The 12,854-nt window shown below is 45.8% G+C and overlaps 1 long non-coding RNA gene across 2 annotated transcripts in view; it reads left to right on the top strand.

Moving 5' to 3' along the window:
* The window catches only part of LOC108300720, a 10,625-nt gene extending 842 nt beyond the window's left edge, over positions 1-9,783 (top strand). Inside the window, exons 2-5 of one of the 2 annotated variants that reach the window (XR_005199281.1) lie at positions 6,784-6,950; positions 7,531-7,619; positions 8,816-8,990; positions 9,484-9,783. This is a non-coding gene — a long non-coding RNA (uncharacterized LOC108300720). Of the gene's footprint in view, positions 1-6,783; positions 6,951-7,530; positions 7,620-8,815; positions 8,991-9,480 lie in introns of both variants that reach the window. The other variant, XR_001823565.2, reaches the window with a different exon arrangement.
* Positions 9,784-12,854: the final 3,071 nt, after the last annotated feature.

Below are 12,854 nucleotides of genomic sequence, written 5' to 3'. Positions count from 1 at the left end.
AAATGCTATAAATTTTCCTCTAAACACTGCTTTTACCTCTTCCTACAAGTTTTTTTTTTTTTTTTTTTGCTTCATATGCTGTGGTCACCTCTCCAAATAATTGCAATTTTATAATATTTTTCATACAAAAAACTATAAAGATAAGCTAACCTTTTATTTAAGAGTTGATAAACTTTTGTTTTATTATCGATCGCTGTATGGGATTCTGAAGCCACAAAACTTCAGATACTGACTACTCACTGTAGTATTCTACAGGACTGCTTTTCAAATGGGAAATCTAAAAAAGTGTATTCCACCAAATTCCCATCAACACAGAAAAAAATGGTGCATTTACAACTGAATACTCTGTGTTCTTGAGTATATTCTTGAGAGTAGAGAACTTCCATTTTGAATAAATGCCAGTGAGAATGCCAGATTGTGGAATTAATTGTATATATTTGATGACTTGGAGACTTTTTCACAGATTTAACTTCTGGCTCTGCATATTCTAAGCCTTCTTTCCCCTCCATTCCCAATTACTTCTGGTGCCAGGTGCAGTGGGACATGTTCCTAGGGTGACAGTACTGGTGGTCCTGTACCTGCAGGTGAGGGTGTCAGGTGAGTCGCCTGGTGAGGAGTCCTGGAAACCTTTCCCGTGACAGGCTTGCTTCCTCCAAAGCCGTGCGGGGAACCAGAGCAAGTGCATCATCCCTGCTGAACGATTTCTGCCTGCAGGGGGCAGTGCAGGCCACTGGCTGCGGCTGTGCCAGGCTTTTCTTTCCCCAGGAAAGGCTGCAGAGGGATGAGTGACTGGAAAATCCTCTTTCACACGTAAGTTTTCTTCACCTCTCCCGAGCTGGTTTAAACCTCAGTGTCATTTTCCTCCTCTCTTTGTTCCCATTCACTACTTTTCTTGTCACAATCTGAAAGTCTGTAATTCCCAGAGTCTGCTTGGAATAGACCTAGCTGCATCCTCTCCCTTCAAACCACAAGTTGAGGATTAGCACAAGAAAACGAAGTTTAATGTTTTGTTTATTCTATTTCTCTGGAGGATATTTCTCAGGTACGTCGCCAGTGGTTTTTTTTTTTGAGACAGGGTCTCACTGTCGTTCAGGCTGGAATGCATTGGTGTGATCTCAGCTCACTACAGCCTCGACTTACCGGGCTCAGGTGATCCTCCCACCTCAGCCCCACTGAGTAGCTTGGACTATGAGTACGTGCCAGCATGCCCTGCTAATTTTTATATTAATTTTGGTAGAGACGGCCCAGGCTGGTCTCAAACTCTTGGGCTCAAGCAATCTGCCCGCTTTGGCCTCCCTAAATACTGGGATTACAGGCATGAGCCAACATGCCTGGCCAATTATCTCAGTTTTTATTTATTTTTTAAAAATTAAACCTCATAAAAGGATGTAGTGAGCCATAATCAGAATGAGGAAAAGTCTGTTAAAAAGATAAACTGAGGCACAATAAAATGTTCAGAGTTTATTTGAACAAACAATGATTCGTGAATTAGGCAGCTTCAAACCAGAAGTGGTTCTGGAGCTCCACAGAGGGAGAGGCTTTCACAGGCACATGGAGGTAAAGCCAAGAAAATGTTTGTCGGGTTAGATAGCTGTCTTATTTTGCCTATCCCATTGGAAAGCCCCTCATTATACAATTATTAGCTTTTTAGGCTGCTTCTGATTCATTGAGCTTCAGTTCTGTTTTTCTTTAATGTAGGCATTTACAAGAAATAGCTCAAGTTAAATTTTGCTTGTATTTGCAAATCACGCCAGGTTAGACTCACTTAGAAGGCCTAACTGGCTTTGTCTGTGCAGGAATTCGTCAGGCTTGGCCCCCATTTTAATTTAATTGAACAATTTTATAGGACAAGTGACTCCACGTCTTCGTAAAAGAAATGGTGTGGAAAAAAGGAGGTGAGATGGGGAAGTAACTTTTAGATGAAAAGAAACTTAAGAGACAGATCACTGAGTGCAATGTGTGGACAGATCCTGATTTGAACAAACCAACTATAAAAAGACCACCTGTGAACCATGTAGGGAGATGTGTGCATGGTCTAGAAATTACACAATACTGAGGAATTGTTGCAATGGTTGAGTGTGATCATGTGATAGGTGATAGCTTGGATTATGCTCCAGTGCATGGGTATCACCCTCTACTCCCCCTTTTTAGCTGTAGGGGTTAGAAAAGAAGGAGGCAGCAGATGCAAAACTCCAGGGATTAGGTGACAGGGACCTTAGTCAAGGGGGTGGCAGTAGGGTGGTTGGGAAGGGGACCACCTTTTTCTCTTTCCATCTTTCCCGTCTTCTCTTCCTCATACACTTACACACTTAAACACTTTTTTTTAAGGAAATTTATTTTTTATGATGCATCTTTTTTTTTATATATTTTGTTGCGTTTTAGGTTTTGGGGTGCATGTGAAGAACATGCAGGATTGTTGCATAGGTACATACATGGCAATGTGGTTTGCTGTCTTCCTCCCCATCACCTGTATCTGGCATTTCTCCCCATGTTATCCCTCCCCAACACCCCACCCCCCGCTCTCCCTCCCCTGGTTCACCTCCACAGACCTCAGTGTGTGATGCTCCCCTCCCTGTGTCCATGTGCTCTCATTGTTCAACACCCGCAGTTACACACTTTCTTACCCTGGGGCTTTCCATAATCTGTTGCCCCTTCTCAGGAAGCCCTCCCTCACTCCTTCGTCTTCCATCTTCCCCAAAGCCAGGCAGGACTTTGATCTTGCCGTCTCCACTGCCAAGTACCCTGTCCATTCCCTTCCCTGAATGCGCACTGTATTCCCAGGCCATTGTGCACAGGTCGGTCCTAGGTCATGTGCTCATCTCTACAGCTGGATAAGGGACTCTTTGAGGCAGGGCCAGAGCTGGGTCTGATGTGTCTGCTTCACCCCTCACAGCCTGTGTGCTCAGAAAAAGTTCCCTGATTGGGAAGTCCACCAAGTTCACCAGGCAAACACAAGTTATCCCAGAATATGTCTTTTCATAGAGAGAGGGTGGCCCCAGAAGTGCCGGTGCCACCTGGAGGGGAATTTGGAGGCAGTGGGAGCACCAGGCAGCAGCCTGCAGACCCCCTGGAGGGTAATGAGTGACAAGGCTTTATTTCATCTTGTCCCATCCCTGACTGTGACTCTTCAGATAAGCTGCCTTGAAGAACGAGGCAGGACTTTTGGCAAATTAGACCCGGTGTGCTCCACTGCAGTGGCTGTTAACCCTAGCCACACGTTAGTATCATTTGGGAGGGCTTAAAACTTAAGCCTGACAGTGAGCTCTCCGCACCTCCTCCAGACTGAAGGCTAATTAAAACAATCTCCGGGAAGTGGGGTTCCAGGCATCTCATATTTTCAAACCTGTTGAGGTGATAATCATTGTAGCTGAGGCTGAGAAGCTCTGGGCTGTGGGAGTCTTTGCCCCACTACAGAGCTGGGATTTAAGGGAGCCATTTACAAAGCTGCTGGCTGGTCCTTGTTGGCTGTGCCAACAGGGAGAGCAGCCTCACAGTATTTTATTTCTGCATAATACAGTCCACAGTCCCAACAGAAAGCAAGGGAAGGTTCTTAAAGCCATATGCTTCAGGAGAAAACTAGGGTGTAGAGTTGCTGTGAGGTGAAGTTAGAGGGATGGGAGAGAGGCCTGTCTGCAGAAGAAAGAGGGGCTGGACAGGTACTTCAGGAGCTTTCACATTCCTTGGTCTGGGATGGATGGGTAGGGAGCAAGAAGGTCGGAGGGATTGAGGAAGCAGCACTACCCCTGGGAGTCATAGTGCAAGGAAGAGCTCTTATGGCCCTGAGAGGACTGGGCTGCCTGGAGCCCAAGGTCCCAACCTATCACTTCCCATGGAGGGTGAAAGTGTCCCTGCCCCTGGGGGTCCTGATGGAGGTCTCTGTATCATTGCCAGCCCTTGCCCAGAGGCTGTGTCCTGTGGGGTGGGGTGGGGTGGGGTGGGTAGGGGTGTGGCTGGGAGCTGAGCAGGGCAGGTATAGGTGGCAGAGGGGCAGTGGTAGGTACAGAGAAGTACTAGCCAGCTTGGCGTCTCCCCCTCACAGCACCGCCCCCGTGTGACCACTGAGTGGGGAAAATGTATGAAGTACTTCCATGATGCTTAAGGCAAGAAAAGTAACACATTTTTTATTCTTTCTAAATGATACACAATCCAGCCCTGAGATTCAGCTTATGAGGAAGCCAGGTCTGGTTGCTTCTGGGATCTCCCTAAACAAGAGCCGTGAGGCTCCCAGGACCCACCTTGGCTTCCTGTTTCCTTTCCTTGCTCTGCCTGTTAACGGCATGGCCTCCTCGAGAAGGCTGCCCTCATGCCTCCGGCAGTAGCCCTTTCCTCTGCCTGCCGCTCGGGCTAAAAAAGTTTGGTTATTCTGTGTGCCAGACTGCCATTCCCATCTGAGACCTAGCTATCCTTGGAGTGTTGGGCCTGAGAGGGTTTCTGGTTACAACTAGAAGCAGAAACCCAAACCCTTCCCCTCCTGCAGCTGATTTGAAGGGACTGACGCAACACTTTCTTCAATCTCCAGCATTCAAAGCTGCAAACTCCTCATCTCTGACCAGCTGTTCCCATTGGATTCACCTGGGTACTTTAAGAACTGCTGACTGGCTCTTACTTCCAGGTTTCCTGATTTAATTGGTCTGGGTGCAGGCTGGGGATAGAGACTTGAAGTTCCAGGTGATTCTAATCTGCAGCCAAGGTTGTGAGCTGCTGCCAGCCCAATTCCTCGTCATTAGGCATATAGAAGTTTCCTGAACCCAGCTGTTTGCAGAAAGCGAGTGGTTAACATCAGCACAGGATGCCAGGTCTTCCACCTGCTGAGATCCAGTGTCTTTAAAACCCTGCGCAGGCTGAAAACAGTGTCTAAAGAGTGGCTCTTAGTGACCAGCATGGTCACTCACCTGGGCTTTTGAAAACAAGAGCTTACTCACAAACTCACCTAGCAGGTAAGAGAAGTCCATGCCTTTGGGACCAAAAGTCCTGGCTGTATTTGAGGAGGAATAAAACACAGCTGTTTTACACCCAGGTTATAGTACATTTCTAACAAATCATTCTGCTACACTAGCTTACTTCTCTGTGCCCACTTTGAGTGCCAGTTCCGTAATGCTAGGGATTATGTCTGTGAGTTTTCTGCTATATTCCTACTTTACAGGACAGAGCCTGGCACCAAGCCAATCTTTGTCATAAGAACAGATGAATACTTGGGTGGGTGGAAGGGTAGATGGATGAATGAATGGGAGGTGGGGTGGGTAAGTGGATGGAAGAATGAATGGATAGATGGTTGGGTAGATACAGGATGGCATACAGAGAGATGAACCAGAATCACCGCCTCCTGAGATGCTCTGGAAAACCAGCCTCTCACTCAGGATTTGTATTAGTCCGTTCTCACACTGCTATAAAGAACCACCTGAGACTGAGTAATTTATAAAGAAAAGAGATTTAATTGACTCACAGTTCTGCACAGCTGAGAGGCCTCAGGAAACTTATAATCATGGCAGAAGGCAAAGGGGAAGAAGCCTGTCTTACCATGATGGAGCAGGAGAGAGAGAGACAGAAGAAACAGGGAGAGAGAAGGCGCTAAACACCTTTAAAAAGCCAGATCTTGTGAGAACTCTGTCATGAGACAGCACTAGGGGGACGACGCTAAACCCTGAGAAAGCACCCCCACCATCCAATCACCTCCTACCGGCTCAGTCCCCCAGCACTGGAGATTACAACTGAGCGTGAGATTGGGGTGGGGACACAGAGCCAAACCATATGGGAGTTCTTTTCAAAAGGCAGAATTGGCGAGGGACTCCTGAAAGCAGAGCAACACATCAATTCAATGTTTAAATAGAGCCTAGGAAAGTTTCCTTTTAGCTAGTCACGTGGTCACCATTTAAGATTTTGTAAGAAGCCACCTCATTGGCCTTTCTGTCTTGTGACACACAGACCCCATGATTGGGAATAGAAAGAAGGCACATTCTTAGGAAAGCCGTCAACCTCACAGGGTGACCTTTCAGATACAATGATTTGTAAGAGAAGAAAAAAACGCTGCAATAAAAAGATCGCTTTCTTTCATTCTTTTCCAGCTCCCTTTATTCCTAAAGGGAATATCTTTTGAGTCACCTTTTATTCCATCATTGTATAGGCCTTCTCTCTGCTACCTGTATGGAAGGGAATCCCTCAGGGCTGAGATATTTCTGAGCAGGTGGAGGGGGGGTGATGGGAGGATTCGAGGTGGCTCTTGTCAATTCCTGTCCTGACCTGGTTTCATTCCAGCTGCTCTTAATTGGCATGCAGAGCCTGCTGGCTTCCCTCATCTGTCTCTTCCTAGTGAGTGAGTGGAAAGCAGGCCATGGCCCTGAAGTATGCAGTGTCCCATCTTCCGGGGACATTGGATCCAGGCCTGTCTGCAGGACCCTGTCTTGAGTGGCTGCAGGCTCTTGGCTCACCTTATGGAAGCTTTCAGATCTTGACGTGGGTCAGGCCTTGAGGACAGAGAAGTGAAGAGGAAGGCAGGCCCTGGCCTTAATTTTGCTCTCTCTTTGTTTAGTAAGAGCTCCTGAGTCAGCAGTCTGTTCCACTACCCCGATCAGCTCTCACCTCTGACCTTTGCCTGGGTAGGAACTGAACCCACCCAATCCTGTTTTTAGACTTTGCCATGAATGGTAAACCCATCTCCTGGAGGGGAGTCAGTGCTCCGCCCCCGCTCCATTGCAGCAAGTGCACGAGATGAAGGCTGAAGTGTGTTCAGTATCCAGCCTGCCTAAGAGTTGCTGCTCAGCTGACGTGGCTCCTTCCTCAACACAGACACTGTTGCAGCTAGAACCAGAAAGGACCTGGTGAACCAGCAAGGGGCATCTTATTCTGAGGATGTGAACCTTCCTGGGGGAGTCCTGCTTCTGTCAGGCATGACATTCCAAATACTTATAGATGACCTCCCAGAAACCAACAGCAAAGACCAGACCTCTGGTAGGGTAAGGTTAAATTATTTACTACACAACATCCACATTGAGATGTCAAGTAGACTGTTGGGTGTATGAGTCTGGAGTTCTATGGAAATGTCTGAGCTAGAACTAAAATGGTTGGGAGTCTTAGACATGAGGATATTATTGAAATCCAGGGGTGGGTAGAGGAGGCTTGAAGACAAAGCCTGGACATTGTACCATTTAGAGGAAGCACAGACAGCCTGAGTCAGCAAAGCACACTGAGTGGTAGCAGCCAGCGAGTTAGGAGGAAACTAGACCCCTTCATGTCTTTGATATATATAGAGGTAAATCATTAAGATACAATACGAGAATGGTTAAAGGTGTCAGAATCATAAGTACCAGAGAGTTTGAAAGGAAGAAATATTACTAGTGTTTAATGGAGCACTTAATATGCATTAAGACCCATGCTCGCATTGTGCACAAAACTTCAACAGCTATCTACTTTAAATTCTGCATCTTATAAAAATTACTAGCATTTAGTGAGTGCTTGATATGAGTTAGGACTGGCGTTCACATTATGCACAAGACTTTATGAGGTAACTTTTCTACTACATTCTCCATATTACAGAAGAGGCATTAAGTCTTAAGAGGGTAAAGTAACTGGACCGAGGCCAGATGAGATTTACTTCATGTCCATCTGACTCCACATCCCTTTGGGTAAGGACTAGGCAACACTGCCTCTCTGGGGCACTGGGGACTGAGGAGGAAATGAGAGGCCCTCAGAGGAGACAAAAGGCATTTTCTGTAGGGCTACCTTTTGAAAGCAGATATAGAATTGCCCTCTGCGGCAGCAGAAGGCAGCCCCAGGGCCATGCTGGAGCTACTGAGATGATTTCATTTGGCACATGGAAGGCTTTCTGATACCTATGGCTCTCTGAGCCACACGAAGGTAGTGGGATTCCTCATCAGCAGAAGTGTTCAGGGAGGCGTAGACAGTATCTTCTTTCCAGTTCACCCTGCTGCTCCTTGTGTGTGACAGGCTGCTGCTGGGAGCCAAGCTCTTTTTCTGAGCTTTCTCTTTTTTTCTGCTTTCTGGGCCATTAAGTGTAATTCAAATACCACAATCCACTGACTTTTTTCACACCTTTTCCCCAAGGCTTATTTCCCATACCTTCAGTTTTCTTAGATGAAAATCAGCCAATCAATAAGCTGCAATTCAGTGCATGTCATGTGGCTGGTGCTATATAGGACTGTACTGGGCACTAAATGTGTGCCAGGTACTGTGTTATACACGTTCCAACAACCCAATGAGGCAAGGATTACGACTCCCATTTAGCTTCAGAAACTTCAGAAAGGCAAAGTTGCAGAGTCAGGATTCAAACTTCAGTCAGCCTGGCTCCAAAGCTTGGCTACTCAACCCCTATACATCATAACCCTGACTTGACCATGGTGTTACACTTCTCAAAGTTGTCCAGGCGAATGTGCAAGCTGCCTTGTGAACCTTACCGGTTAGAGGATTGCTGTGTTTCTCACCATAAGCTGTTAGCAGTAAATTAGTAAGTATTGAAGTTTTGGTGAAGACTCAACCTCAGAAAGCTTAGCTGAGGAATAATGTGGTTCTTCCTTGAATATCAGCCGTGGGCAATAGGGGCTGGATACCCAACCACATCCATAGCTGCCGGTATTGATACCGACCCAACACTCAGGCAGGGCTCACCCTGGGATGTGGGTGCATGTGGTGGTGGGAGCAGGCACTAATTTCTGCATGCTGGTTTTTTTTTTTTTCCTGCTAATGACGCTTTGTCACTAAATCACTGCAGAGTTTGCAAAGTGCATCCTCCATAATCTTATATGATCTTATACCTGGATACCTGGAAACAGACAAGGTGGGTGCTGTTGTTACTGTTCTATAGGTGAGGAGACTAAGATCCAGGGAGGCTAAGCAAAATGCCCCAAATTGCAGCCAATTAAGGCAGAACAGGGACTCCCATTTGCTTTCTGCTGCCTTTCCAATGACCTACATCTGCCTACAGCACCTTGACTGTGGGCCCGGGGAGAGGAGTCCAACCTCTTTCCAGAGTTGAAGAGGTAAGTATTGGAGGAGAAAAAAATGTAGAGACAACAGCTATTGTGTTTTTCTATAGGAAATGCTGTACAAAATTTGATTATCTCTAGATTTGAAGCCAAGCATGGCAGCTGGGCTAGTACCTAATTCTTAAGCTTGCCCATGCATGGAGGAAAATGGGATATTGAAGACATTTAAGGCCTTATTGCTGCATTAATGCAGGAGCTCACAGTGATTGCACTATGAAATTTACCTGGCAGCCCAGCAGGGATATTGCAGCTAATTAATTTTGCCTGACTTTATGGAAGCCTCCTCATTTTTAATCCTCTCTCTGCTTTATGCCAGAATGTGAGTGAGGGAGATGTGGATGGAAATGTAATCTGCTACTTACAAAGTAGCTTCTATGTGTGGCTGCCTGGCATTTACTCCATGGCCCACCCTGCACTTTCCAGCATAGATGTTTTCTTCTCATGGGGCCTGGGCACAAAGAAAGAGGGCTTCATTCGATTCCAGCAGAACTGCAGAGGAATTGAAAATAAGGAATTCAGAGAAGGAAGGATAACAGGATTTAAGAGGCTGACTGTGCAGATTTGGTGGAGAAATTCAGAGCATTTTTTGGAGCTGGAAATGTTCTCAGAAGTCATCTATCCTGTGGATTCTAGCCCTCCCTTGTAAGGTGTGGCAATCTCTGAGTCAGTTTGGACTGTGACCCAGGAAATTGACCCGTAAGAGGTGAGCTTAGATAAGGACCCATGGAGCGATTATTGTCCAGTGCTTGATAAGGTCTAAGGATTGGGGGCGACATCTGAAAATGATCTGTGGCTATAAGGACGGAGAACAGGCAATCCAGAAAGGTCATTTAGATCTGAAGTAAACCATGACTAACTGTATCTAGATACTTTGGCTGGTAGAGGGACCCATACTGGGTCAACGTTGGGGTCCACCCTGGGCTGCTGTACCTTCTTAGTCTTCAGGCTTAGGGAGTAGAGCAGCAAGGCTTCCTCCAGCTGTGACTACATGTCCCCAAGGCATGCCAAAGTCCCTTTTGGGGCACCACAGAGAATGCATTGCAGATCAAAACCAGGGGCCATCCCCAGGCCTAAGCCATTTTGCAGAATTCTCATTTCTTCTTTTGCTGAGCCCTTTTCAGTGTTCCCACCAGCCATTCTGTTCTATAGCCTGGGTGAGTGGTACTGATACAGTTTGGATATTTGTCACCTCCAAATCTCATATTGAGATTTGATCCACAGTGTTGGGGTGGGCCTGGCAAGAGGTGTTTGGATCATGGGAGTCGATCCCCCATAAATGGCTTGATGCCATCCTAGGGATAATGAATGAGTTCTCTGTTAGTTCTCATGAGATCTGATTAAAAAGAGTGTGGCACTTCTTTCTCTCTTTTTCCGCCTCTCTCCAAGTGGTTCTCACCCTTTCCCTTCCACCATGTAGAAGTTTCCTGAAGCAGGTGCCAGCACCATGCTTCTTATACAGCTTGCAGAACCATGAACCAGATAAATCTCTTTTCTTTATAAATTACCCAGCCTCAAGTATGCCTTTATAGTAGTGCAAATGGACCAAGACAGATATGAAGCAGGCTTCCCACGTCTCTCCATTCTTGCTGCCCTCGTCCCTGGTCTTGGCCCCCCTTAGGAATGATCTTCTCTAAACATTTCTTCTAATCCTTCGCTGCCATCTCCCCATTTCATGATTGCCAGAGCCACAGGTCCCTGGAGCACTTGAGTGTCCCTGTGTGAGCAGCCAGTACTGTGCAGGAGAGGAGAACTCTGGTGGGAACACAGTGCATATCTGCAGCACAGCAGAAAGGTTACCAACTTGGTGAGGCTGGGCTTCAGCCATCTAGAGAAATGTGAAGGGGCATTAGCTTTGCCTTTTCCATTCCAGGGCCTCAGAAGTTAGGAGAAAGCATATCACCTCAAGGAGAACATTCTGAACTACAGGGCTCTCTGGGCATGAAGCTTCTGGCTACCCCAAGACAACCCTGAGGGAGGCCAAAGGTTTTTACCCATTGGTGTGAATCCATGGGTGCAGGTACTGGGTGGAGAGAAGGGGCATTCCAGGCACAGAGAATGGCAGAAGCAGGGAAGAGCAGGATGTATTTGGAGAAGTGGCTGGTGTGCAGAACACGAAGGGTGCTGTCAAGTAGATGAGTCTACAGTGGTTGGCAGGACCAACTCACAAAGACTGCGCTTCTTGACAAAGGACTTGGATTTAAAAGTACAGGAACCACTGAAAACGTTCTTTTTCCTTATTAGATTTAAAAAATGTAATAACTTTTTATTTTTTATTATATATATGTTTTAGGTGTACAACATATTGTTTCCACACAGTATAATGGTTGCTATAGTCAAACAAATCATTGTATTCATCATCTCACATAATTACCCCACCTTTTGTTTGGTGTATGGCAACAGCACCTAAAATCTATTCTTTAAGTCAAAATCCTGAACACATTATTAACTACAGTTGTCACATTGCATGTTAGATCTCTACCCTTGTTCATTCTACATGCCAATACCTTTTTATTAAGGAGTGGTTTTTAGATTTACAGAAAAATTGCCAAGATAGAACAGAAAATCTCCATTTCCACTGTGGTACTGTGATCTGGTTGGAAATATGTATAGGCATACCTTGGTTTGTTGCATTTCACTTTATTATGCTCTGCAAATATTGGGTTTTTTACAAATCGAAGGTTTGTGGCAACGCTGTGCCAAATAAGTGTCTCGGTGCCATTTGTCAGCAGCACGTGCTCACTTTGTGTCTCTGTGTCACCTTTGGTAATTCTCGCAATATTTCAGACCTTTTCATTATTATTATGCCTGTTATGGTGACCTGTGCCTGGTGATCTTTAATGTCACGATTGTAATTGTTTTGGGATGCCATAAGGCATGCCCATGTAAGACGGTGAACTTACTCCATAAATGTTATGTGTTCTGACTTTCACTCATCAGCCATTCCCCCATCTCTCTCTCTCTCTTTAGACCTCCCATTTCTCTGAGAGGCCAATTAATAATCCCACAATGGCCTTTAAGTGTTCAAGTGAAATGAGGAGTTGGACATCTCTCACTTTAAATCAAAGCTAAAATTGATTAAGCTTAGTAAGGAGGGCATGTTGAAAGCCAAGACAGGATGAAAGCCAGGCCTCTTGCTCCAAAGAGCCAAGTTGTGAATGCAAAGGAAAAGTTATTGACGGGAATTGGAAGTGCTACTCCTGTAAACACACAAATAATAAGAAAGTGGAATAGGCTGATTGGTGATACGGAGAAAATTTTATGATCTGAATAGAAGATCATACCAGCCACAACATTCTCTTAAGGCAAAGCCTAATCCAGAACAAGGCTCCGACTGTCTTCAATTCTATAAAGGCTGAGAGAGGTGAAGAAGCTGCAGAAAAAATATTCAAAGTGAGCAGAAGTTGATTTGTGAGGTTTAAGGAAAGAAGCCATCTCCATAACGTAAAACACAAGGTGAAGCAAGTGCTGATGTAGAAGCTACCTCAAGTTATCCAGAAGGTCTAGCTGAGATCGTTGTTGAAAGCAGCTACCCTAAACAGATTCCAATGTCCATGAAACAGCCTTCTGTTGGAAGAAGATGCCATAGAGGACTTTTATAACTAGAAACAAGTAAATGCCTGGCTTCAGAGCTTCAAAGGACAGGCTGGTTCTTGTTAGGGCCCAGTGCAGCTGTGACCTTAAGTTGTAGCCCATGCTCATTTATCATTCTGAAAATCCTAGGGGCCTTAAGAATTAGGCCAGGTGCGGTGGCTCAAGCCTGTAATCCCAGCACTTTGGGAGGCTGAGGCGGGTGGATCACGAGGTCAAGAGATCGAGACCATCCTGGTCAACATGGTGAAACCCCGTCTCTACTAAAAA

Source organism: Cebus imitator, unplaced genomic scaffold (assembly GCF_001604975.1).
Source record: "Cebus imitator isolate Cc_AM_T3 unplaced genomic scaffold, Cebus_imitator-1.0 Scaffold29, whole genome shotgun sequence".
NCBI classification, from domain to species: Eukaryota; Metazoa; Chordata; class Mammalia; order Primates; family Cebidae; genus Cebus; species Cebus imitator.
Note: the sequence above shows the minus strand (reverse complement) of the source record. Positions and strands in the feature narration are given on the sequence as shown.